Source organism: Mobula hypostoma, chromosome 4, assembly GCF_963921235.1.
Source record: "Mobula hypostoma chromosome 4, sMobHyp1.1, whole genome shotgun sequence".
Taxonomy (NCBI): Eukaryota; Metazoa; Chordata; class Chondrichthyes; order Myliobatiformes; family Myliobatidae; genus Mobula; species Mobula hypostoma.
The window spans coordinates 64,807,267-64,833,694 of NC_086100.1; the positions used below are offsets into that span (position 1 = coordinate 64,807,267).

Here is a 26,428-nt window from a genome sequence, read left to right on the forward strand (position 1 = left end):
CCTGGAAAGGACCCAACCACTGAATGCTCCAACTTGATGGCATGAACATTGACTTCTTTAACTTCCGCTAATGCCCCACCTCCCCTTCGTACCCCATCCGTTATTTATTTTTATACACACATTCTTTCTCTCTCTCTCCTTTTTCTCCCTCTGTCCCTCTGACTATACCCCTTGCCCATCCTCTGGGTTTCTCGCCCCCCCCCCGTCTTTCTCCCTGGACCTCCTGTCCCATGATCCTCTCATATCCCCTTTGCCAATCAACTGTCCAGCTCTTGGCTCCATCCCTCCCCCTCCTGTCTTCTCCTATCATTTTGGATCTCCCCCTCCCCCTCCCACTTTCAAATCTCTTACTAGCTCTTCGTTCAGTTAGTCCTGACGAAGGGTCTCAGCCTGAAACGTTGACTGTACCTCTTCCTAGAGATGCTGCCTGGCCTGCTGCGTTCACCAGGGATTACATTAATAATGGTTAGTCATAGTCATAGTCATAGTCATAGTCATACTTTATTGATCCCGGGGGAAATTGGTTTTCATTACAGTTGCACCATAAATAATAAATAGTAATAGAAATAGTAATAGTAATATTACTATTAGTAAATAGTAAATAGTAATAGTCATAGAAATAATAAATAGTAATAGAATAGTAATAGAAAATAGTAATAAATAGTTAAATAGTAATATGTAAATTATGCCGGTAAATTATGAAATAAGTCCAGGACCAGCCTATTGGCTCAGGGTGTCTGACCCTCCAGGGGAGGAGTTGTAAAGCTTGATGGCCACAGGCAGGAATGACTTCCTATGACGCTCTGTGCTGCATCTCGGAGGAATGAGTCTCTGGCTGAATGTACTCCTGTGCCCACCCAGTACATTATGTGGTGGATGGGAGACATTGTCCAAGATGGCATGCAACTTGGACAGCATCCTCTTTTCAGACACCACCGTGAGAGAGTCCAGTTCCATCCCCACAACATCACTAGCCTTACGAATGAGTTTGTTGATTCTGTTGGTGTCTGCTACCCTCAACCTGCTGCCCCAGCACACAACAGCAAACATGATAGCACTGGCCACCACAGACTCATAGAACATCTTCAGCATCGTCCGGCAGATGTTAAAGGACTTCAGTCTCCTCAGGAAGTAGAGACGGCTCTGACCCTTCTTGTAGACAGCCTCAGTGTTCTTTGACCAGTCCAGTTTATTGTCAATTCGTATCCCCAGGTATTTGTAATCCTCCACCATGTCCACACTGACCCCCTGGATGGAAACAGGGGTCACCGGTACCTTAGCTCTCCTCAGGTCTACCACCAGCTCCTTAGTCTTTTTCACATTAAGCTGCAGATAATTCTGCTCACACCATGTGACAAAGTTTCCTACCGTAGCCCTGTACTCAGCCTCATCTCCCTTGCTGATGCATCCAACTATGGCAGAGTCATCCGAAAACTTCTGAAGATGACAAGACTCTGTGCAGTAGTTGAAGTCCGAGGTGTAAATGGTGAAGAGAAAGGGAGACAAGACAGTCCCCTGTGGAGCCCCAGTGCTGCTGATCACTCTGTCAGACACACAGTGTTGCAGGCACATGTACTGTGATCTGCCAGTCAGGTAATCAAGAATCCATGATACCAGGGAAGCATCCACCTGCATCGCTGTCAGCTCCTCCCCCATCAGGGCAAAGCACAGATTCCAAGTAACAAATATAGTTTATCCTCCCAATCTCATAGTAACTAACCATGAAAAAGATATTTTATAAAGAGAAAAAAAAACCCTTAACTAAAAAAACAACTAAACTTAAAAAAAAACAAAGATTGGGCTGTCATATTACATCGGCTAAAATTATTATTTGTTGTTAACTCCACTCCTCTATACATGAACAAAAAATTACTACAAAGGATCCAGAAAGGGTCAACTTACGTCATTTGAAAATATTGAATAAATGGCCTCCAAGTTTCTTCAAGTTTAACTGAAGGATCCATAGTACCGCTCCTAATTTTTTCGAAGTTTAGGCATGACATTGTTTGGGAAAACCATTGAAATGTAGTAGGGGGATTAGAATCTTTCCATTTAAGTAAAATGGATCTTCTGGCTATTAATGTAACAAATGCAATTAGACGACAAGCTGACAAGGATAAACGATTAGAATCTATCGCTGGTAGTCCAAAAATTGCACTAATAGGATTAGATTGTAAATCAATATGCAGAACTAGTGAAATAATATCAAAAATATCTTTCCAATATTTTTCTAGAAGAGGACAAGACCAGAACATATGTGTCAAGGAAGCTACCTCAGAATCATTTAGTAGTTTGCAGTAGAAGCAACGCGTCCTGCTAAGGCATGTTTGCGTTTTGGGTAAAGATAAGGGGCTGTGATGTTCAATTTAGGAATGTTGTGTCAGCCAATCAGAATGGTGGAATTGAGAGAAGGTTCTAGAGAACCCTGGGCAGAGAGAGATTTGTGACGGACTCTGGTGGGATTTGTGGTCTTTTTGTTGGGTGATGGACAGAGGAGAAGATTGGGAGAGATGGCCAGGGGATTTGATCGGACAGGAAGATGTAATTGCAACGAGTGCTTTTGCGAGTCAAAGGAGTCCAAGATGGAAAGCTCTACCGAAGACTGGCGATGAGAATTCAGCACTGTGAGTAACGGTTATACCCAGCTTTTGGACAATATGAGCTCCAACAATGAGCACATTAAGACTGGTTTAATTGTGATGGGGCTTTTTTTTCCCCTTTTCTTTTCCTTTTAATAACTGGTTGATAAAGCTGAAATTAGTAAATGTACTTTCCTTATAATTGTATAGGGTGTATGATCTGTTATTTCCTGCCAACTGGTAATTGTGTATGGGCAGCATTTACACAGCATTCACTCAAATTGGGGCTCTGTTAATTGAAACATCCCAACTTTCCTGTTTGGTTGGGCCCAAATCATACTGACTCAAGACAGATATTGTTTAAGAAAGGACCCACTGCTGAGTCCGGTGGCTGTTTGCAGAACTGGCTAATGAACCAAATTTCCATACAAGCCTGGTGAGGGGCTTCATATAACTTCAGCTTTGCTTAAAGAATGGAACAACTATTTTTCATTATTCCATTTCTGAATAATATTGCAAATATTAGGTAGCATTATGTTTTATTTCTCTGTTCACTGCTTGTGGTTTCTCCAGTGATTACCTGTTCAGTGCATGTGATATAATTGATGTTAGAAATCAGCACAACTGTTGGATTGATGGTTGATAGCACATGGCTTTAGAAAGGAGGAGGTTCAAGCCACAAAGAGCACTTTTTCTATTGTGGGTGGCCTTCTTTGAGGTAAATTGAGATGCTTTGATACTTGGCATCAGATCTGAGCTGTTCAAGCAAAATGTTTCAGGATATATTGCAAGTAATTCATTTCTTTGGGAATAAGGTAATCAATGGATGATTGTAGATTCAATGCATCTCTGCAAGGCACAGGCAATAAGAAATTTCAGAAACTAGTGCACTGTCTCTGTTGGCAATTAATAGTCTGCCCTTTTTCATGCAATTACTCATAGTGACCAAAGATGTTCAAGATGTTTTCTTCATCTTAAAATTTTTATGCCTAGGAGTTTGCATTGCGTCAGACAATTTACTTTAAAGTCAAGGCACATTTAGTAATAGATGATAAGACAATCTAACAATCTGAGTCATCTTGATCACATATTAAATAAGACAGCAATGCTGAATTTAATGAAATACCTTCTTTGTATAAGCTGTGCTTTTTTGCTGTTGTTTTTGATGATAGTTTGAAATATTTCACTGAGTTCGAGTTAAGGGGAGGAAATAATGTGCAACTAAAGCTAATGGTGAAAAGACGATCAATCTATTTTTCAGAAACAAGAAAATCTGCTGATTCTATGAATCCAAGCAACACACACAAACTGATGGAGGAGCTGAGCAGGCCAGGCAACATCAATGGAGAAGTGCACAGTTATCGTTTTGGGCCAAGACTCTTTGGTAGGACTGGAGAAAAAAAGACGAGGAGTCAGAGTTAGAAGGTGGGGGGGGGGTGGGGAGGAAGAAACTGATCGGTGAAACTGGGATGGGTGAAATTTCTATGCTACATCACGGACAGCATTGGTGTCCCAGCACCAATGCTGAGCTCATTGACTGCATCAACGTTGCCTCCAACTTCCACCCTGCCCTCAAATTTTCCTGGTCTATTTCTGACACCTCCCTCCCCTTTCTCGATCTCTCTGTCTCTGTCTCTGGAGACAGCTTATCCAGTGGAGGAGCAACAGCTTATACTCCATCTGGGTGGCCTCCAACCTGAAGGCATGAACATCGATTTCTCAAACTTCTGGTAATGCCCCACCCCCACTCCTCACCATTCCCCATCCTCTTTTCCCTCTCTCATCTTAACTCCTTGCCTGCCGATTGCCTCCCACTGGTGCTCCTCCCCCTTTTTCTTTCTTCCATGGCTTTCTGTCCTCTCCTATTAGATTCTTTCTCCAGCCCTGTATCTCTTTTGTCAAACAACTTCCCAGCTTTTTACTTCGCCCCTCATCCCCTCAGGGTTTCACCTATCAGCATGTGTTTCTTCCTCCCCTCCCCCACCTACTAACTCTGACTTATCATCTTTTCTCCTCCAGTCCTGCTGAAGGGTCTCGGCCTGAAATGTCGACTGTGCTCTTTTCCATAGATACTGCCTGGCCTGCTGAGTTCCTTCTGCGTTTTATGCGTGTTGTTTCAATCTATTTTTCAGATGTTGATACCTTGGGATGAAAAGAACTTACTTTTAGCCTATATCCACATGTTGAATTGCAAAATAATACCTTGTTATTGTTTTATTTAGATTGTCAAGCAAATATTGGTATTTTATTAGTTGAATTAGCAAAAGACAGTTAATCTGAAATCTGTTTATTCTTTATTGAGACCTGCTGGAAAATTTTCTGTGCATAGCTTGAGTGCCCTTTTGATTTTCAAACCAATTTGGAACATAGCACAACTGGTAAAGTGAGTACAGACAGCAAGGCAAGCTGATAGAAGAGAGAGAAGAAGTTTATTAGGAGGTCATATGTGACATCTTACTCAGGGATCAATTCTTCCCCCTAACTCTTGGTGAGCCAATGTGTGAGATATCTACAATTCAGTGAAGATGACCTCAGTGAAGTTTACCAAGCAGACCGAGCTCTCGCTTCAGAACAGGGAATCAAGAAGACCATGTTAATTGATCTTTATGTGCCTGGCTCCTTCCGGGATAAAATTTGGAGATAGTTACAATATCTTACAGTTTGTCATTGCCTGTTGCATGAGGGAGGTAACCAAGGCTCTCTGTTCATAACGGGTAGACAACATTCTATTCAACGAGTAAAGTTATAGAGTCAGAAGATTAGCTCAGATTCAGATACCACTATTGACTGCCCACACATCCAGTCAGCCCCTCGTTGTCCAGATGAAAGTGGCCAAAGAAAGCAAGTAATGCAAATCAATAGCAAATGTCTTGGCCATGATCTTATCTTAGCAGCAGCCTGCTGAGCCAAATGACATGGCTCATGACAGTGGCTGACGGTGTATGCAGACATGTGCAGTGTGAAAACAGCGAGGGCCATGCTAACACAGGAATGTGACAGAGAACCCTTTCCTGAGCTGGAATAACATCATGGGGTCTGGATTTCTACCAAAAAACCTTCAGTACTCTGCTGAACACATCTTGATATATTTATGGTAAATGTACATCTGCCATGTATAGATCTATATCATCAAAGTTCAAAGAAAATTTATTATCAAAGTATTTGTCTTCATATGCTACCTTGAGATTCATTTTCTTGCAAGCAATTACAAGAAAATAAAGAAATACAATAGAACTTATGAAAAACTATACATAACAAACATCCAATGTGCAAATGAAGACAAATTGTACAAATGATAAAAAAGTAAATAAATAATACTGAGAACATAAGTTGAAGAGTCCTTGAAAGTGAGTCTATAGGTTGTGGAATCAGTTCAGTATCGATGTGAGTGAAGTTATCCACACTAGTAGTTCAGAAGCCTAATGGTTGAAGGGTTAAATCTGTTCCTGAACCTGGTGGTGTGTGATCTAAGGCTCCTGTACCTCCTGCCTGATAATAGTAGTGAGAAGAGAACATGGCCTGGATGATGGGGGTTCTTGATGATGGATGCTAGCTTCTTGTGGCAATGCTCCTGGTAAATATGCTCAAAGATGGGCAGGAATTTGCCTGTGATGGACTGGGCTGTATCCACTATCTTTTTTTGCAGACTTTTCTGTTCCTGGGCATTGGTATTTCCATACAGGCTGTGATACATCCAGTCTCTACTGTGCATCTATAGACATTTGTCAGAGTTTTAGATGGCACGCTGAATCCACGCAAACTTCTAAGAAAGTAGAGGCGCGATCATGCCTTCTTTATGATGGCACTTAGCTGCTGATCCCAAGACAGATCGTCTGCCAAAGAATTTAAAGTTACTGATCCTTTTCAGTCTCCCCGCATGTGCCAATTCGTCACCACCTTTGACTCGGCCAGCGACAGTGGTGTCATCAGCAAACTTCCCTGCGGCATTAGAGTTGTACTTAGCCACAAGTAGGTATGGACCAAGCAGAGCACAGGGCTAAACAGAGGGACTTGTGGTACTGATGATGATTGTGGAAGAGATGTTGCTGCCAATCCATACTCACTGGGGTTTTCAAGTGAGGAAATTGAGGACCCATTTGCATGGGGAGGTATCACAGCCTAGGTCTTGGAGTTTAGTGCTAAGTTTCAAGGGGAAAATGGTGTTGAATGCTGAGGCGTAGTCAATGAAGAGCATTATGATGTATGCATCTTCATTGTACAGATGTTCCAGAGCTGAGTGAAGAGCCAATAAAATGGCTTCTGCTGTTGACCTGATGTGATAGTAGGCAAATTGGAGAAGATCCAAGTCTCTCCTCAGGCAGCATGAGTGACCAACCTCTCAAAGTACTTCATCACAGTGGATGTAAGTGATACTAGATCAGGGGTGTCATACTCATTTTAAGTCACCGGCCGGATTGGGCAAAATGCGACTTCATGCGGGCCGGATCAGTTGTGCACGTGTGCGTGCTCCCACAGCTTTCGTTGCCTTTGTTTTTTCAACCTGCTCTCATGTGTCTCGGTCTCTGCTATAACTACAAAGTGTTTCACTTTACGGATTTCATTTCTTATGAAGAAGATTGCCTAGCAAGCATTATTTTTATGATTGGTATTAACTTACAGTCGTAGGCTACAAGAAAGTTGTGATGAGAGAGAGAAAAAATGATGGTATTTTGGCTAAGATTGTTTTGGGAGCAACAGCCTTTCCATTAATAAACCTTTTGAAATCGAACATTAGCAGACACAAATGTAGACCTAACGAAACAAATGTAAATGTAGGCTACACAACTGCACCTAATTTTTATTAGCCTGCTTCCAGCAATCAAACTCAGACAATGAACACAGTTAGCCTCTAATTTTTATTGAAGTGATCATATTTACATAATAGAATAGTCAGAAAATGAATGAATCACAATATTATGACACTCAATATTTCATAATGCATTTTGCTTATATGTCGCAGTGCATCAAACAGTATCACTCATTTTTCACTTGCTGCTTCCAGACACCTAACATCTCTTAGCTTTAACCAGCCTGTCAACATCAGAGACCAGTTTCTGGGCAGTTGTGATTTTCATAATGTCATTTAGATGTCTGTGTGTCAGCTGCAAGCGCAGTTTGGATTTGTTAATGTTCATTATGGAGAACACCTGCTCACAGGATCTTTGAGGCAAAGTCTGTCATCTTGGGTACATCGGTCTCAGGTATTGATAGAATGAGTCCAGACCCACAGTCTCAAATTTATATCTCAAAGCTGAGTTACACTGAATTTCAGTTAGTTCCATTTGGAAGTTCCTCCAGCACATCTGATGCTGCATTGATGGCAAACTGCGAGCAAAATACTGAGAATTCCTTCTTGAGCTGAGTGAAGACTTGGAAATGATTCTGAAACTCACTTTTCAGCCGTGATATTTTGTCCTTGTACCTGTCCATGTTGTCATTATTCCCATGAGCGACACGCACAGACTGCAAAGAGGGGAAATGAGCTGGGTTGCTCCGGGACAGTTGCATCTCCCACAGGCCTAATTTAATTTGAAAGGCACGAATGCTGTGGTGGTATTCCATAACAAGTTTGTTGAGGCTTTGCATGTTAATATTAAGCACATTTAAGTGCTCTGTTATATCCACCAAAAATGCAAGATCATGAAGCCAGTTTGAGTCATCCAATTCTGCCACTGCCTTCCCTTTCTCGTTCATGAATAGTCCAATTTCCGCATGTAATTGAAAAAAACGTTTGAGCACAACCCCTCTGCTCAATCAGCGGACTTCAGTGTGGTAGGGTAGGCCGTGTCCAATATTACTTTCGGACAAAAGAGTGTCAAATTGCCAATGGTTGAGTCCCGTGGCTCTGATAAAATTAACCGTTTTGATTACTACATCCATGACATTGTCCATTTTCAGGCTCCTGCTACATAACACCTCTTGGTGTACAATACAATGAAAATTCCAGAATTCCTGCTCTGTATTCCCTGTCTGAACTTTCTCTCTGAGTTTCATAACAACATCTGCCTTTTCCCCGACCACGGACGGTGCGCCATCTGTTGCCACACTGACAACGTGACTCCAGTCAACCCCCAGTCTGTCCAAGGCCTCGACAAAGCTGGAGAAAACGTCGTTCACCATTGTGGTGTTTGTCATGGACACCATCTCCACAAATTCCTCAGTGACGGACAAAGATGCATCAAAACCACGAACAAATATTCTCAATTGAGCTACATCGGTCACATCAGTGCTCTCATCAATTGCAATAGAGAAGGCAATAAATGACTTCACTTTGTCCACACTGCACACAGTTCTCTCTCACTTGGACAACAAAGACACTTATGCCAGAATCCTGTACATTGATTTCAGTTCAGCATTCAATACCATCATCCCGCAGAGACTAGTTGAGAAATTGTCGCTGCTTACCTTAACATTGCCATGTGTTGCTGGATACTGGATTTCTTGACAGAGAGACCACAGTCAGTCCGTGTTGACAGGAACATCTTTGACTCCATCACACTGAGCACTGGATCCCCACAAGGCTGTGTGCTTAGCCCATTGCTGTTTACACTGCTAACACATGACTGTGAAGCCAGATTCAAGGAGAACCTGATCATTAAATTTGCTGATCATACCACAGTGGTGGGGCTCATCAGCAAAAATGATGAAACAATGTACAGGGAGGAGGTCAAACACCTAGAGAGCTGGTGGAGTGATAACAACTTGATGCTTAATGTCACCAAAACCAAGGAGATGATCATCGATTTCAGACAGTCTCAGCCTGAGCGCACACCCCTCAGCATCAGCAGCTCCACAGTGGACAGAGTGGAAAACATCAAGTTCCTTGGGGTGCAGATCTCAGACAATCTCACCTGGTCCGGGAACACCACTGGGATTGTGAAACGGGCCCAGCAGAGATTGCACTTTCTACGGAAGCTTAAACAAGCACCACTCCCCGCTAACATCTTAACGACATTCTACAGAGGCGTGGTTGAGAGTGTGCTGACCTTTTGCATCACAACCTGGTACTCCAGCTGCAGTACTGTCGACAAAAAAGCCTTGCAGAGGGTGTTTAGGGGAGCAGAGAAGGTTACATAGAAACATAGAAAATAGGTGCAGGAGTAGGCCATTCGGCCCTTCGAGCCTGCACCGCCATTTATTATGATCATGGCTGATCATCCAACTCAGAACCCCGCCCCAGCCTTCCCTCCATACCCCCTGATTCCCGTAGCCACAAGGGCCATATCTAACTCCCTCTTAAATATAGCCAATGAACTGGCCTCAACTGTTTCCTGTGGCAGAGAATTCCACAGATTCACCACTTTCTGTGTGAAGAAGTTTTTCCTAATCTCGGTCCTATAAGGCTTCCCCTCTATCCTCAAACTGTGACCCCTCGTTCTGGACTTCCCCAACATCGGGAACAATCTTCCTGCATCTAGCCTGTCCAATCCCTTTAGGATTTTATACGTTTCAATCAGATCCCCCCTCAATCTTCTAAATTCCAACGAGTACAAGCCCAGTTCATCCAGTCTTTCTTCATATGAAAGTCCTGCCATCCCAGGAATCAATCTGGTGAACCTTCTTTGTACTCCCTCTATGGCAAGGATGTCTTTCCTCAGATTAGGGGACCAAAACTGCACACAATACTCCAGGTGTGGTCTCACCAATGCCTTGTACAACTGCAGTAGTACCTCCCTGCTCCTGTACTCGAATCCTCTCACTATAAATGCCAGCATACCATTCGCCTTTTTCACCGCCTGCTGTACCTACATGCCCACTTTCAATGACTGGTGTATAATGACACCCAGGTCTCGTTGCACCTCCCCTTTTCCTAATCGGCCACCATTCAGATAATAATCTGTTTTCCTATTTTTGCAACCAAAGTGGATAACTTCACATTTATCCACATTAAATTACATCTGCCCTGAATTTGCCCACTCACCCAACCTATCCAAGTCACTCTGCATCCTCTTAGCATCCTCCTCACAGCTAACACTGCCACCCAGCTTCGTGTCATCTGCAAACTTGGAGATGCTGCATTTAATTCCCTCATCCAAGTCATTAATATATATTGTAAACAACTGGGGTCCCAGCACTGAGCCTTGCGGTACCCCACTAGTCACCGCCTGCCATTCTGAAAAGGTCCTGTTTATTCCCACTCTTTGCTTCCTGTCTGCTAACCAATTCTCCATCCACATCAATACCTTACCCCCAATACCGTGTGCTTTAAGTTTGCACACTAATCTCCTGTGTGGGACCTTGTCAAAAGCCTTTTGAAAATCCAAATATACCACATCCACTGGTTCTCCCCTATCCACTCTACTAGTTACATCCTCAAAAACTTCTGTGAGATTCGTCAGACATGATTTTCCTTTCACAAATCCATGCTGACTTTGTCCGATGATTTCACCGCTTTCCAAATGTGATGTTATCACATTTTTGATAACTGACTCCAGCAGTTTCCCCACCACCGACGTTAGGCTAACCGGTCTATAATTCCCTGGTTTCTCTCTCCCTCCTTTTTCAAAAAGTGGGGTTACATTAGCCACCCTCCAATCCTCAGGAACTAGTCCACAATCTAACGAGTTTTGAAAAATTATCACTAATGCATCCACTATTTCTTGGGCTACTTCCTTAAGCACTCTAGGATGCAGACCATCTGGCCCTGGGGATTTATCTGCCTTCAATCCCTTCAATTTACCTAACACCACTTCCCTACTAACATGTATTTTGCTCAGTTCCTCCATCTCACTGGACCCTCTGTCCCCTACTATTTCTGGAAGATTATTTATGTCCTCAGTGAAAACAGAACCAAAGTAATTATTCAATTGGTCTGCCATGTCCTTGCTCCCCATAATCAATTCACCTGTTTCTGTCTGCAGGGGACCTACATTTGTCTTTACCAGTCTTTTCCTTTTTACATATCTATAAAAGCTTTTACATTCAGTTTTTATGTTCCCTGCCAGTTTTCTCTCATAATCTTTTTTCCCCTTCCTAATTAAGCCCTTTGTCCTCCTCTGCTGAACTCTGAATTTCTCCCAGTCCTCAGGTGAGCCACTTTCTCTGGCTAATTTGTATGCTTCTTTGGAATTGATACTATCCCTAATTTCTCTTGTCAGCCATGGGTGCACAACCTTCCTTGATTTATTCTTTTGCCAAACTGGGATGAACAATTGTTGTAGTTCATCCATGCAACCTTTAAATGCTTGCCATTGCATATCCACCGTCAATCCTTTAAGTGTCATTTGCCAGTCTATCTTAGCTAATTCACGTCTCATACCTTCAAAGTTACCCCTCTTTAAGTTCAGAACCTTTGTTTCTGAATTAACTATGTCACTGTCCATCTTAATGAAGAATTCCACCATATTATGGTCACTCTTACCCAAGGGGCCTCTCACGACAAGATTGCTAATTAACCCTTCCTTATTGTGGTCTCCCTACCTTCTGTCCAAGACCTCTTTCAGAGTCAATTCCTCCAGAAGACATGGTACATCATTAAAGACCCCTCAGACCCTCTCCATGAACCGTTTGTTCTTCTGCCATCAGGCAAACGTTACAGCAACATCAAAACTAAAACCACAAGGCTACTAAACAGCTTCCACCCACAGGCAGTCAGACTGCTAAATAGCTGCTCTACTTGACTCTGCTTTGGACACTTTTAACCTGCACTGGACACTTATAACTTGATTTTAACTGACATGTGGCTGTTGTGTTTTACTATTTATTGTTATGTTTATTATTTAGTTTTGCGTTTGTTATGTTATGATTGCCCTGCTCCTGGGAAACGCTGTCTCATTCTGCCCTGCAGAGCTGATGTACGGTTAGAACGACAATAAAGTTTTTTGAATCTTGAATCTTGAGTCTTTAGTTGACTGTTCAAATCTCCTGCAAGGTCCCCGATTCTCTCTGCCACAGTATTTCTTGATAAGCTGATATTAGCAAAAGCCTGTCTCTTCTCAGGGCACACCAGCTCAGCCACCGTCAGCATGCATGCTTTGATGAATTCCCCCTTGAGTACGGCTTCGACGCAGCAGCTATTTTGTTGGCAATAATATAGCTGGCCTTGACAGCTCCATCATGAGTCTCTCGACTTTTGGTGAACACCGATTACTGTTTTTCTCGGAGCTGCTTCAAGCTCATTTACCTTTTGTGTTCTGAGTTGTCGTGCATACTTGTCATATTTTTCTCCGTGTGACGTCTCATAGTGTCGTTTGATATTGTACTCTTTTGCCACAGCCATTTGTTGTGAGCATATCAGACACATATTTGCCATTGACCTCACAGAAGAAAAAACGATCTTTCCAATTATCGTTGAATATCCAACCTTTGATGTCAACTTTTCTTTTCTTGGAAAACATTTTGAACCACAGCAGCAAACAGTCTCAGCCTTGCTACAGGTGTTACTTACCTGAGTACTCTGTGTGTTTATACTGTGTCTGACGATGTAAGTGGGGCCCTGGTGGTCTTCAGTGCAGGGTGGTAGGTGCTTATGCACAGCGGGTGGTTAACAGCCGCCTATTGTTTTCTAAGTGCACACGACAAGCTGCCGGCGCGGCAGGCGGCACAGACAGCGGTGGGGGAGAGAGCGGCTGCCGTACAGATACATAATAAATAGTCATGAATATACTTTTTTTTCCCCCAAATCATCCCGCAGGCCGGATTGGACCCCTTCACAGGCCGGATGCGGCCCGTGGGCCAGTAGTTTGACACCCTGTACTAGATGACAGTCATTGAGCCAGGTTACCATGTTCTTCTTGGGCACCCGTATGATCAAAGCCTGCTTAAAGCAGATGGGTACCTCAATCTGCTGAAGCAAGAGGTTGAAATGTAAGTAAACACTCCAGGTAGTTGATTGGCCAAGTATACCATCTAGGCCAGGTACTTTCCAGGGGTTCACCCTCCTGAAGGATGCTTTCACGTCAGCCTTAGAGACTGAAATCACAGGGTTGTTCTGTAGGTCAAAACAAGCATGAAGGGCATTAAGCTCATCTGGGAGTAAAACCTTGTTGTCAATTATGCTGCTTCGTTTTGTTTTGTAGGAGAGATAGCATTCAAGCACCAGCACAGCTGTCAAGCATCTTTTTCTGATTCAAGTTTAATCCAGAAATGCCATTTTGCATGTGAGATGGCTTTCTGGAAGTCATAGCTGGACCTCTTGTACTTTCCTGAGATGCCAGTCCTGATAGCCATTGACCTAGCCCTCAGCAGATTGTAGATCTCTTGTTTCATCCAGGGCTTCTGATTGGGGAAGGCTCTGAAAGATATTTTGGGCCTACACTCGTCCACAAGCGTCTTTAAAAAGTCTGTGACAATTGTGGCATATTCATTCAGGTCCTCTGAGACCTTGAACATAGCCCAGTCCACTGATTTGAAACAACCCCTCTGCCTTTCATGGCCACCTCTATGTTGTGCTTACCTCCAGTGACTTGCTTTTTAGCCTCTGCTTATGTGCAGGTAGAAAGAGGTTCAAAGGTTCATATATTATCAAAGTTTTCAACTCTGAAATTCTCCTTCTCCAGATAGCCACAAAACCAAGAAAGAAAAGAATAGGAAAGAACAGCAATGCAATCATCAGCCCCCAAATCCCAAAAGTAGAGGGCAGCCCGATAATCAGATTTTCTGAAATCAGTTTGAGGGATGGAACGATAGGCATTTTTGATGGCAGTGTTGCAGTGGTTGAGTAGTGTTGGTATAGGGGCCTCTGGTACTGCATTTGATGTACTGATGGTAGTTGCAAAACATGTCTGATGCTTCATATAGAACACCATGAGCAGACTCCACTTGGCACCAGGGCAGTAAATATGGAGCAGGAGTGAATATGGAATTTGAAGACAGTATCAAAAACTGTAACCCAAATTCCCCATTCATCCACATCCCCACACTCCTGATCTCCCTTCTCTGACTGACCATCAGATGTCTTCTTGCAAATATAAATGTCAATGTAACATATCATTCTGGTGACAATTATAATTATAAATGAATTCTTTTCGTACTGCATGAAAACCCTTTCCGTTCCCTTGTCCCTGCCTTCCATGTGACTTTGATTGCCCTAATGCTTGGAAGTCCTGGAAGGCTTCAATGAAGAATGCAAATGACCTTGGAGGACAACCTCAAGTAGCACTAGATTTGGCAGATGGGCTTCATATCATGCCTACATGACGTGACTTGGGGCAAACTTGCCGGCAGGTATCAGCAAGGAAAATAGCAGTGTACCAGTAGTAAGATCACCATGAATGTTCATCTGAGAGAGGACAAGAACCTTACATGCAATGGAGCCTCTGCCACCAACACAGTACAGAGCCCAATTCAGCCCTCATTACTTTAAGGATAGGCTGCTAGGCTGCTATGATACCCTGCATGCTATTTTGAACACTTGCTGCAGAATTGTGCAGCACAGAAATAGTCCAACATGTTCAGAGAAGGTTTACTAGACTGATACCTGGAATAGGCAGATGGTCTTACATTGAGAGGTTACGTACAGAACATTGGTGAGATCACTTTTGGAACACTGTGTGCAATATCCGTCTGCTTCTCTGAGGACCCAAGGTGGCTTCAACATATGGGCCCACCCTCTTCCACATGGTGTCATTCTTTATCGTTTTTCACGCCAAATTCAATTTCGCCACACGTCCTGCCAGAGTGCATCTACTGAGTGAAGTGAACCTCGAGTCAACCTTCAGGTGAGGTCAGGTGATGCAGCTGGTCAGGACTTTCCCAATGGTACACTTGTAAAACTTGGTTAGAATGGAATGGGGGCAGGGAGCCTCAATCGTTTCAATCTCCTCAGGAATTGGAGACTACGCTGTGCGTTCGTGACAAAAGAGGTGGTGAGATCATCAATTAAGTCTATATTCCTCCATTCTCTGCATGTTCATATGCCTATCTAAAAGCCTTTTAAAAGCCCCTATCATTTTTTCTCCACTACTGAGGCCATGCATTTTAGGTACCCTCTCTGTGTAAAAAAAAACTTGTCTTGTGCATCTCCATTGTACTTAACCCCTCTCACCTTAAATGCATGCCCTTTAGCATTAGCCATTTCAACCCTGGGAAAAATATACCACCTGCTTATCTATCTATGCTTCACATAATCCCCTCTCATTGCCAGCTGCTCCAGAGAAATCAACCCAACTTTGTCCAATCTCTCCTGATTGTACATGCCCTAATATCAGGCAGCATTCTAGTAAATGTTTTTTGAACCCTATCCAAACCCTCCACATCCTTGCTATAATGGGGTGACTAGAACTGAATGCAAGAACCAGACTTCATAAAGCTGCAATATAATTTCTTGACCATGAACTCAGTGTCTCATCTAATAAAGGTATTATCATTGTTTTTTTGGCTTTGCTAATAAATTTACCTTGAATTTTGCCTTCTTTACCACCTTTATCAACTTGTGCAGCCAGTTTCAGGGTGCTATACAGGAGCTCCTTAGGAGAGGTGCAGTATAGAAGTTCTCCTCTTCCTCTTCCTGTCCAAAAACACCCCCAATCTCTTCCCACCCTTTCCTTCAACCATCGCTCCCCTGCCCACAGTACTGATGCATGGAACCAATGAATGGTTCAGTTTCAACACCCATATAAACTGTACTAACGGGGTGCAGTGAGATGGCCAGTTAATTGTCAAAGCTTAATGGCAATTCCAATCTCAGTTTTCAGAGACTATCCAATTTAGCCTCACAAGTATCTTCAAAATTATAGTTTCAGGCTAGTGGATTGAAATTATCAGAGAACTCTGAGAATCCTGAGAATAAAACTTTTCAAGCAATGACTTATCTATGTGTAAATGATCCTTCTGAGTCTAACATCCACCACCTGTAACATAGTGTCTCTTACTGTTACTCTCAGATTTATTTTCCTATAGGACAATGTTGAGATATTCGTCACTAGCTTCCAAGAGGAACAGTATTATGAAGCACAGTCTTATCAATATGCATCATTAGTCTAAGAAATACTATAAGTTCAATTAAGCTGTTAGACTGAGTGCAGATGTTGCATTAATTAGATGCCTATCAGATTGTTTAATGGAGAAATGGATAGGAAAATAATTAGTCGACCTAGCCTATAAAATACAAGGCAAACCAATTTTCTCAGAGCCTAAATGAAATAAGACGTCCTACTTTGTTTATACACTGATGTTTTACCATTCCATTTAATCGAAATTTGTTTATTTAGTCATACATACATTGTGAACTACAATTTACCAAGCCCAAATGTTTGACTTGCAGTTATGCTGTTGCAAGAAGCATCCATTAAGTGCAGCCTTATCTCAGCTTTTATTATATTTGACATGCAGATTTCAGTCCCAGCTGGTGTGTGCATAAATCAAAGGGCTTTGAGATGAGCCAAAACATAGAACAAATAACTGAGGTATTAAGTATGGATCTCTGGGAAATAGAGCCATCAAAAGATACAGCAAGGAAACAAGCCGGTTGGTCTATTGAGTTTGAGCAACCAACCACACTAATCCTGTATTTCTATTTAAGGAGCATTTCTCGTGGGAAGTGCCAGTGGTGAAATGAAGGACTCGTAGTGCTTGAATTTCCATCAGTTTTCTGTCTGCATTTTTATTTGAACAAGTATAGCACATGTGACATTTGGCTATCTGAAGCTTGGACCTGTTTGTAACAAGTACTGTACCATGTTGGACTGGTGTCTTCCTCTATTCATAATAGACCTGTGTTTAAATTACTTCCGGTTAAACAAAAATCCTTACTTAGTAAATGATGGCAAACCAAGCCAAAGACTGAAACATTTGCAGCTATCTCCAGCAGAAGTGCTAACTGTGTGATTTATCTTGGCTTCTTCCTGTGGTCCGGGCCACTGCAGAAGCTGGGTCATTTAATTGCATACAGTAAGCCAAGATCCCTGGATACTGCAAAGCAGTTGGGCTAAAAAAATCTTACCTGCGATGCTGAAGATTTGCAACCAGAACTGGCTCTGCATCATTGTACCAGTACAGTTACAATGCTGGCATAATAAGACTGGAGCACTTCTTGTACAACACAAAATGAGCAACAAATGTGCAAAAGATTGAGAGTTTATTTATGACCATCTCTCCCTCTCCTGTCTTCTTCTATCATTTTGGATCTCCCCCTCCCCCTCCCACTTTTAAATCTCTTACTAGCTCTTTCTTCAGTTAGTCCTGATGAAGGGTCTCGGCCTGAAACATCGACTGTACCTCTTCCTAGAGATGCTGCCTGGCCTGTTGCGTTCACCAGCAACTTTGATGTGTGTTGCAGCATCTGCAGAATTCCTTATGTTTGCGACTTTGATCGTTATCCTGCTCCCCTATTAAGTTCCCCACAACAACTCTGTCAAGTGAGTTTACTTGACTGCTGGGTAAATTCCCAAACCTCAACAAGCCCACATTCTCCACTACAGTCACAAAACTTGGGGTTGAACACCACATTCCCACAACTGGCCTTCCAGTCCATGCTCATGTGTGTAGACTGGACCCAGAAAAGCTGACAATGCAAAAGCTGAGTTTGCCAACATGGAAAGGCTTGGCATTGTACGCCAGTCGAATAGCCCCTGGGCTTCAGCACTCCACATGGTCCCCAAGTCTGATGGTGTTTGCCGCCTATGTGGTGATTACTGACACCTTAACGAGGCCACTACCCGCCCCACCCCCCACCCACCCTGGTCCCACACAACAGGGCTTTTCGGCACACTTAGCCAGAAAGTTAATTTTTTTCAAAGTCGATCCAGTTAGGGCTACCATCAGGTGCCTGTCTGCGTGGAGGACATTCCCAAAATGGTTGTGATAACCCATTTTGGCCTTTTTGAATTTCTGCACATGCTGTTTGTATTAAAAATTACAGCACAGACTTTCCAATGGCTGATGGACTCTGTATTAAAAGACCTGGATTTTCTTTTTGCTTAGCTGGATGACATACTTGTCACCAGTGCGTCCAAATCCAAACACGTATCTCATGTCCACACACTTTTCAGCTGCTTAAGCCAACACTGGTTAATTATTAACCCTGCTAAATGCCAGGTTGGGTTGTCAGCCAATGATCTTCTCGGCCATTGCATCTCCGCAGAAGGTGCAAACCCCTCACGTCAAAGGTAGATGCTATTATGGATTTTCCACCACCCCGCACTACAAAAAAACTACAGGAGTTTTTAGGTATGGTAAATTTCTATCAACACTTTATTTCGCAAGCTGCTGAACTTATGCTCCCCCTGTGTAGTGCGCTTAAAGGCAATACCTGTAATTATGTGCTTGACTGGCCAGTGGACATGACCAGGGCAACTGATGTTACCAAAGGAGCTCTTTTTAACCTAATCTTACTGGCGTACCCACTCCTGGACTATTACTACTGACGTTTCAGACTTTGCTGTGGGTGCTGTGCACGAACAGTTGATCGGAGGTGTGTGCCAGTCACTCACTTTCTTCAGCTGCCAGCTCCATCCCTCTGAAAAGAAGTTTGACCATTTCACCACCAACATCCTCGTCCGACCCCTTGCGATGGTCCATTCCACATTTTTGAATGGGGAGAAAAGACTTTTATCATTGCTAAGAGGGCTAAACCTGAATGTTTTGCTGTAGACCATGTTAAACTTAGCCCAACAAGATTTGGAGTATTCCACTGTCATGCCTCTGGCATCACAACATGACCATGAGCGTGTCAATGCACCTCTGGATGAGCAAGGGGTTCCTGCTGTTCCTCCACTCATGGAACACAGGACAGAGCCAGACAGCTCATCTGAGCTCCAGACAGGCTCACAATGTGGGTTTAGTGAATTCTGGGGTGGGGGGCTATGGAGAGAAATGTACAGAAACATTGACATTGAGTCAAGGTTTCACTTTAAGAGGCTGGCCTGACATGATAACGTAATTATGTAAAGATTTTTACGCGCTTTTGTGTTCAGGTTTTGGAGTTCAATAAAATGGGTTACGGGTTTCATTAAACACAATACACCTCATTTCACTCTATTTGCGAAAACCTATGCTAGCAAGTTGCTGAAATCATCTTGCTGTAGTCATAGCACAGATTTTGTTCATGGTATGCAATAATCAAACAGGTTAATTGACATTATAATCTCAGAACTTAGTTATCTGTGATGGCAATTTGGTCTGCCTGTTTTATAAGCTTGACCATATATTTTTATTTCAGAAACAGATTCCCTTTGATTTAAAGTCAATCATTTTAGCTATATTCTAAAATACTGTAATTTCTGTTTATCTCTGAAAGTCCTCAGTTTTCGAAGAGGTGTTTGTTTTTTGTTACGAAGTGTTCAGTTCGCTCGGTGCCTGAGCCCATAGAACATGGCCCAAATTTCCCTAATGTACATACATTGGACTGGATTACATTGATCTGTACTTGTCCTCATGTTCACCTCTCTGTGCAGATGCTATTAATTAGTTAGAAATATATATACATTATATAAAGAAAGTTAAAAGAATCTTAAGTTTGTTTTAAGAAAGGATGAAGAAAATATTCAATAGAATAGAGCCACACTAAGTGCGCCAGCTTTGGTTGGCGTTGAGCTGATGGGGTATTTGCAAAGAGTATCTACCCCCCTTACTTCAGAAAGTGACTGGAGTTGATGACAAGCCCTTTGGACTTTGGTCACATGAGCCTGTATTTGACCTCAACAACATTCTCAACTTCTGTGAAGCAGAGCTCAGAAACATAAATCTAAAATATTCTCCCACGCACTCTACATACAGCTGCCAGTCCTCTCTTGACCTGCCATCTAACCATCAGCAATTTCAAGACTACTTTGTCACATCATTTCTGTGCTGGAAAGTTGCATTTCACCAGCAGATGGTGTTACTGGGAATTTCCTGCGTAGGAATCACTTTGTTTTTCTAGTCTGTCCAGATTTATTTATGGCCTGCTAAGGTTCAAAAAGTTTTTATATTAGATTACGTAGAGTTTGCAGCACAAATATTACCATTACAAGGCTCCTTGATCCATATTAGCCTCCTTCCACTCTAATTAATCTCAACCTGTTACAAATGCTTTCCTTCTCATGTAATTACGTAACTTTTGCTTAACAGCTGTTGTTCACCTCACATTCAAAATGTGGTGGGCATCTTCACAGCACCTTCAGCAAAATGCAAGAATCAGTAAAAGACCTGGAAGAAGAATAATGAAAATTTGGTGGAACCAGTTTCATTAGAGATACCCAGAAATGAATTCAGTATAGTCATTAAGAATTGCAAACATCTCCATCAGTCCACCATGCCTCCTACTTCTGTGAAGAGGTTTGAACTCATTGTACCAGAAGAAGGAGATTGGGCTGGATACAGAAGAACTGCTGAACTATGAATCTACTTTCAAGCCAGAAGGGAAGGTCAAGGTTGGACAACAAAGCTTCCAGTGTGAAATCTTGCAAAGTCATTGATCTAACAAGTATCCAAGAAAATGTTATTGTGATGTTTACTGATTATATCTTCTAAATCTCTGAAGTAAAGAAAGCAAAGTGGTAACATACAAGTATCTTCCAATTTTCTCTAGGTTTTAGCACTGGATATAGGAATCCAAAAGTTTCATCCTATCTGATTGCTCCATCCACACCACAAACAGTCCACTTTCCATTTAGCCTTCTGGGGTTGAAGTACCTTCCTTTAAGAATTCTGTATATTGTGTGCATTCAGATATGACACCTTCAGTCTGATATTCAACACCCTTTTTGATTTTGTCCCCAAATTACTCTTTAAGTCATCACACCAACTAATCTATTTTCACATGAATGTTAGGGTCTACACAATTGAAATCTTGGGGACTGAAGTAATTTGTGGTAACCAAACTGAACACAATAAGAAAAGGAGCAATTAATATTGCTTCCTCACATTTACATGTTTTACTCACCACATCCAACCCTTCCAAAGGATTGTCAGAAAGCAAGCTGTTGCTCACAGCTACTGAAGGCACCTCCCTCTCAGCACGTCAATCATTAATACTCAGAAGTTTCTCACCACTTCAGATCCATTTCAGAACTTTGATTGTGGAAGGAAAGAAGCTCTTACCCAGTATTCACATCTTTATGTCCACATTGTCCTTTATTAAACTTAGGTAACCCTTTGCTTTTACTATCTGTTTTTCCCCCCCAAGTTATCTAACCCTAAAATCAACAGCAGAATAATATGGCTGTTAGGAAAGTTAAAAAAAAACTGGAAATGTTGAAACTGATCAGTTGTGTCATTGGAAAAGAAAACAGAGTAAAATGCCCAGACTTTGTTAAAATCAAAATGCAAGACGTTTAGCATAAATTGTCTTTAACAGGAATATTTGGTGCCCCATATACTTAGCATAGAAATCACATTTTTTAGTAGTAACCTTTTCTTCAACAAACTGTATTACCACAATATTTGCAGCAGGCAGCTGCTAGTGAATCACCATTATGGCAAATTGTGGGGTGCTTACCCACTAACCTCAACTCAAAATCAATAAAACAAGCTAATACTTGTATAATAAGCACTAATTTTTTCAACAGCAAAAAACGATAATTATTATTGAATGGCCTCTCTGCCCTCAAAAAATTAGGACCATTGAGTAACAGCTTTTTGTTAAAAATTAGATTTGTAGGTTTTTAGAAAGTAAAAGTCAAAATATTGTTAGCGCAACATTAAAGATCGGGCACCAGAGTTTGGAGTTTAATTCTGACAGCGCCTTTAAAGAGACTGTACATCCTCCTGTGAATGCGTGGGTTTCCTCCAGGTGCTCTGGTTTCCTCCCACATTGCAAAGATGTACAGAGTAGTAGGTTAATTGGCCATTGTAAATTGTCCTGTGATTAGGCTGGAATTAAATAGGGAGCTTGCTGAGTGACATGGCTCATGGGACTGAAAGGGCCTGTTCCACGCTCTATCTCTAAATAAAATAAAATAAGTAAAATCATTTCAACACCTCGTTTGCCTCATTGAACCTGCTTTGTCCCCTGTATATTTTTCTGCTCAAATTCACCACAGATGCTTGGTCTAAGATTCTCCAATCCACCTAGATACTGTGTGTTGTGTTCGTCCATCGTCAACGTCAATGGGGACCTTGACACCCATTATGATGGTGTCGAGACTAGCGCATGATTTGGATTTAAGTGAGGGAGAGTTACGCAGCGTCAGCCTCACTCTCTCTTCCCAATTCCCAGCTGGATCCAGTGGCAAGACAAGAGTCGAGACAGCTGGAGATGGAATGTCTTCTGTGTCTTGTCCTGCTCTACACGTTCCACAACGCTTGCAGAGACCGCCTTCTTGACTGTTGGACCTTCCATTGGTCTCGTCCACTCAATCCACCGGAGCCTGTCTTCACACGCTGCGATAGACAACTCCCTATCTCACCGAAGGTTTGAGACCCGTCAGCTACCCTCACCTGCTTTAGCCGGCTTGTCGAAGCCATTGCCCGGGGTGTGGCCACTGTCGCATGCAAACAGCTACGGGAAGCCACAGGTGAGAGTTGAGTACCAGGTGGGGACCAAAGGTGGACTAACCACCTTGAAAAGGACGCGACATGTTCCCCCACCAGAGGTGCTACCCCTCCCTGACACCCCATCTAGATACTAATTCTTAGAAATCACAGAAACAGGCTGGACAACTATCAACAGGATGAATTATGAACTTCAGAGCCCATAGCAAAATCCAGGCCATTATTTCAAATCAATGACCTTATATCAGTCCATTTTCCAGTTCCTTTTGTCTGCATTTTCTGCGTTTTTTAAAGTTCTAAACCCTAATAGAGTTAATTATTTTTTCACAGGGAATTTGACTCACTGTGGAAACAGAATAACAATCATTTCAATACTTATGATAAATCACTCAATAAATGAAATTAAAATGGAGGAGGCACATAAAACTTCAGAAGTGATCAATTCATGTTACAAGAGCAGTGACCTTTCTTTTCAAAGTGATTCATTAAAATTTTTTAGAAGCACTTTCAAGAACCAGCCTTTGATGCATTGTCATTAGGATAACCACATCCTTTAATCTGCTGTCATCAGACAGAAATATTAAACTATTCCAGGTAATTCATTAATAACGAAATGAGGTTATAGAATCACAGAGGTACAGAAGAGGCCATTCTGCCCATTAGGTCCATGCTGTCTCCTTTTAGAGTAATCTTTTCAGTACCAATTTGTTTTCACTCTGTATTCTTCTAAATTGTCCTTCATCTCAATATAATTTCATCTTGAAGGCTCTGATTTTCTCTGTCCCAACACCCTAAAGGCAGTGAATCCAAGTCCATAAACACCTTTGGCACAAAATTGATTTTGTTCGCCTCCCTCGAGTGCGCCAAAACTTTGAATTTGTGTCGCTTAGTCCTCAAAAAGTTTTTTTCATGCAGTCTCTTTATATTTGCCATTTCTAAAACAGTTATTATCTTGTGCATGCTTTCCTATCAAACATCTTTGCTCATTGTAGAACAACCCCATCTTCCTACAATTTAAACCTACAAGCAAAGATGGGTTTGTTATTCAGTAAACTGACCTCTGTCTTAAACATGCTGAATGCCAGTTCTCAATACCTCTGTACAACCTCCCTCTGGGCAAAGTCCTGCCAATGAATCTCCCAGACATATAAAAAAATACATTGGGTTCCTGCGAAGTGGAGACTAGCATATGTACACTCACTATGTAAAGGAGGAGGGATGAAGAGAGCGGGAACTGCAGACCTATTAACCTAACATCAGTAATAGGGAAAATACTGTATACAATGGAAGTTGTAATGTCAGAACACTGTGATATGCATGACAAGATTACACAGAGTGCATAGATTTATAAAATGTAAATCATGATTTATTAATCTATTAGATTTTAAACATACTAACCTGATCGTAAGCAGCACAGACTTCACCAAATATGAGAAAGTTCTTGCATAATCACGTTCATTCCTTATTTTACAGCTGCCAGTAGAACATGTTGAATGTTGCCAATGATATTGGATATCATGCAAACCCAATCAATTCTGCTCTGTGTGGAGATCTGTCCCTGTAACTGTAGTACTTGCAACTGCCTACAGAGAAGAAGTCACCACCCTGACACAGTGGTGTCAAGAAAACAACCTCTCCCTCAATGTTGCAAAAACAAAGGAGCTGGTTATAGACTACAGGAGGAATGGAGACAGGCTAGCCCCTATTGACGTCAATGGATCTGGCATCGAGAGGGTGAACAGCTTTAAATTCCTTGGCATAAACTTCACCGAGGATCTCACGTGGTCTGTACATACCAGCTGTGTGGTGAAAAAGGCACAACAGCACCTCTTTCACCTCAGGCAGTTGAGGAAGTTTGGTGTGGGCCCCCCCAAATCCTTTCTACAGGGGCTCAACTGAGGGCATCCTGACTGGCTGCATCACTGCCTGGTATGGGAACTGTACTTCCTTTAACCGAAGGCTCTGCAGAGAGTGGTGAGGACAGCCCAGCACATCTGTAGTCGTGAACTTCCCATGATTCAGGACATTTACAAAGACAGGTGTGTAAAAAGGGCCCAAAGGATCATTGGGGACCTGAGTCACCCCAACCACAAACTGTTCCAGCTGCTACCATCCGGGAAACAGTACCGCAGCATAAAAGCCAGGATCACAGGCTCCAGGACAGCTTCTTCCACCAGGCGATCAGACTGATTAATTCATGCTGACACAACTGTATTTCTATGCTATGTTAACTGTCCTGTTGTACATACTATTCACTATAAATTACCATAAATTGCACATTGCACATTTAGACGGAAATGTAACGTAAAGATTTTTACTCCTCATGTATGAAGGATGAAAGTAATAAAGTCAATTCAATTCAAAGGCTCAAAGTTACATTTATTATCAAAGTATGTATGCAGTATAGAACTCTGAGATTCTTCCGTCCATTCACAGCTGATGAAGCATTAACTGTGTCCTGGGAAAAGGTGCCTGTTAAATGAGTCTGTTCTGAGAAAAGAAGAATAAGTCAACATGAAGTAATAACATCAAGTTTATACAGTAAATACAGCCAAACAGATCAAACGTATTCAGACATGCCACGTTGCACCCTGAAGGAAATGAAATTTAATCGCAAGGTTTTATAGAATAGAAGCAGAAATAAGACAATTGCCCTCAACCATTTCTGACCATTTGATAATAGTTGATCTTCTACCCCAAACATCACTTTCCTGGCCTTTTTCTAACTTTCTCATGAACATATTTAATGATTTATCTTCAATTATTTTCTGTAGTAGAGAACTCTACAGACATACTGGGTGGAGTAATGTCTCCTCATTTGTCTTAGGTAAGGAGTTGGGGTGGGAGTGGGTTGGGGGGTAACTTCAGTGATATGATTTGGAAACTGGTAGTTTATTTTTTTTGATTGAGGTACAATGTGGAACAAACAGGCCTTCCAGCCCCTCAGGCTGTGCTGCCCAGCAACCCCCAACTTAACCCTAGCCTAATCACGGGTCAACTTACAATAACCAATTAACCTACCAACCAGGACCTCTTGTGAGGAAACCAGAGCACCCAGAGGAAACCCACACAATGACGGAGAGAATGTACAAACTCCTTACAGACAGCGGAGGCAAGACAATCTCTTAAGCAGTAAACAGCTGGGGTTGGAGAGATAAATGATTGCAGATGTTTACCACATTCCCATCTTCAGTTTGAGACATAAATGCTTAAATATATAGTGAATTTATCTAAGTTTAATGATATAACTCACAACAAATAATAGTGGTTGTTTAGATTTACAACTTGCACTTAAACGTTCTGGCTCTGTTTCAGACTTCTTGATGGTAAATAACATGAAAAACTCTGGGGAATAAAAAAACCTGCTAGACGGCAAATGAACCTACTTCATCAAAAGCACACATTATCTGTGCCTGTGTCAAGAAATGGGAGTTGGACAAAATAAAATTTATTGTATCTTTCACAGTTTATATTCATGTATGTAGTATTTTCCCCTC

General features: G+C 42.1%; 1 protein-coding gene across 1 annotated transcript in view; it reads right to left on the bottom strand.

The window, feature by feature from the left end:
• Nucleotides 1–24,414, bottom strand: part of scg2a (secretogranin II a) — a 72,163-nt gene extending 47,749 nt beyond the window's left edge. The window contains exon 1 of the mRNA XM_063045884.1: nucleotides 24,330–24,414. The gene's annotated coding sequence lies outside the window, so the exon portion shown is untranslated. The remainder of the gene's footprint in view (nucleotides 1–24,329) is intronic.
• Between the last annotated feature and the right edge of the window lie 2,014 nt (nucleotides 24,415–26,428).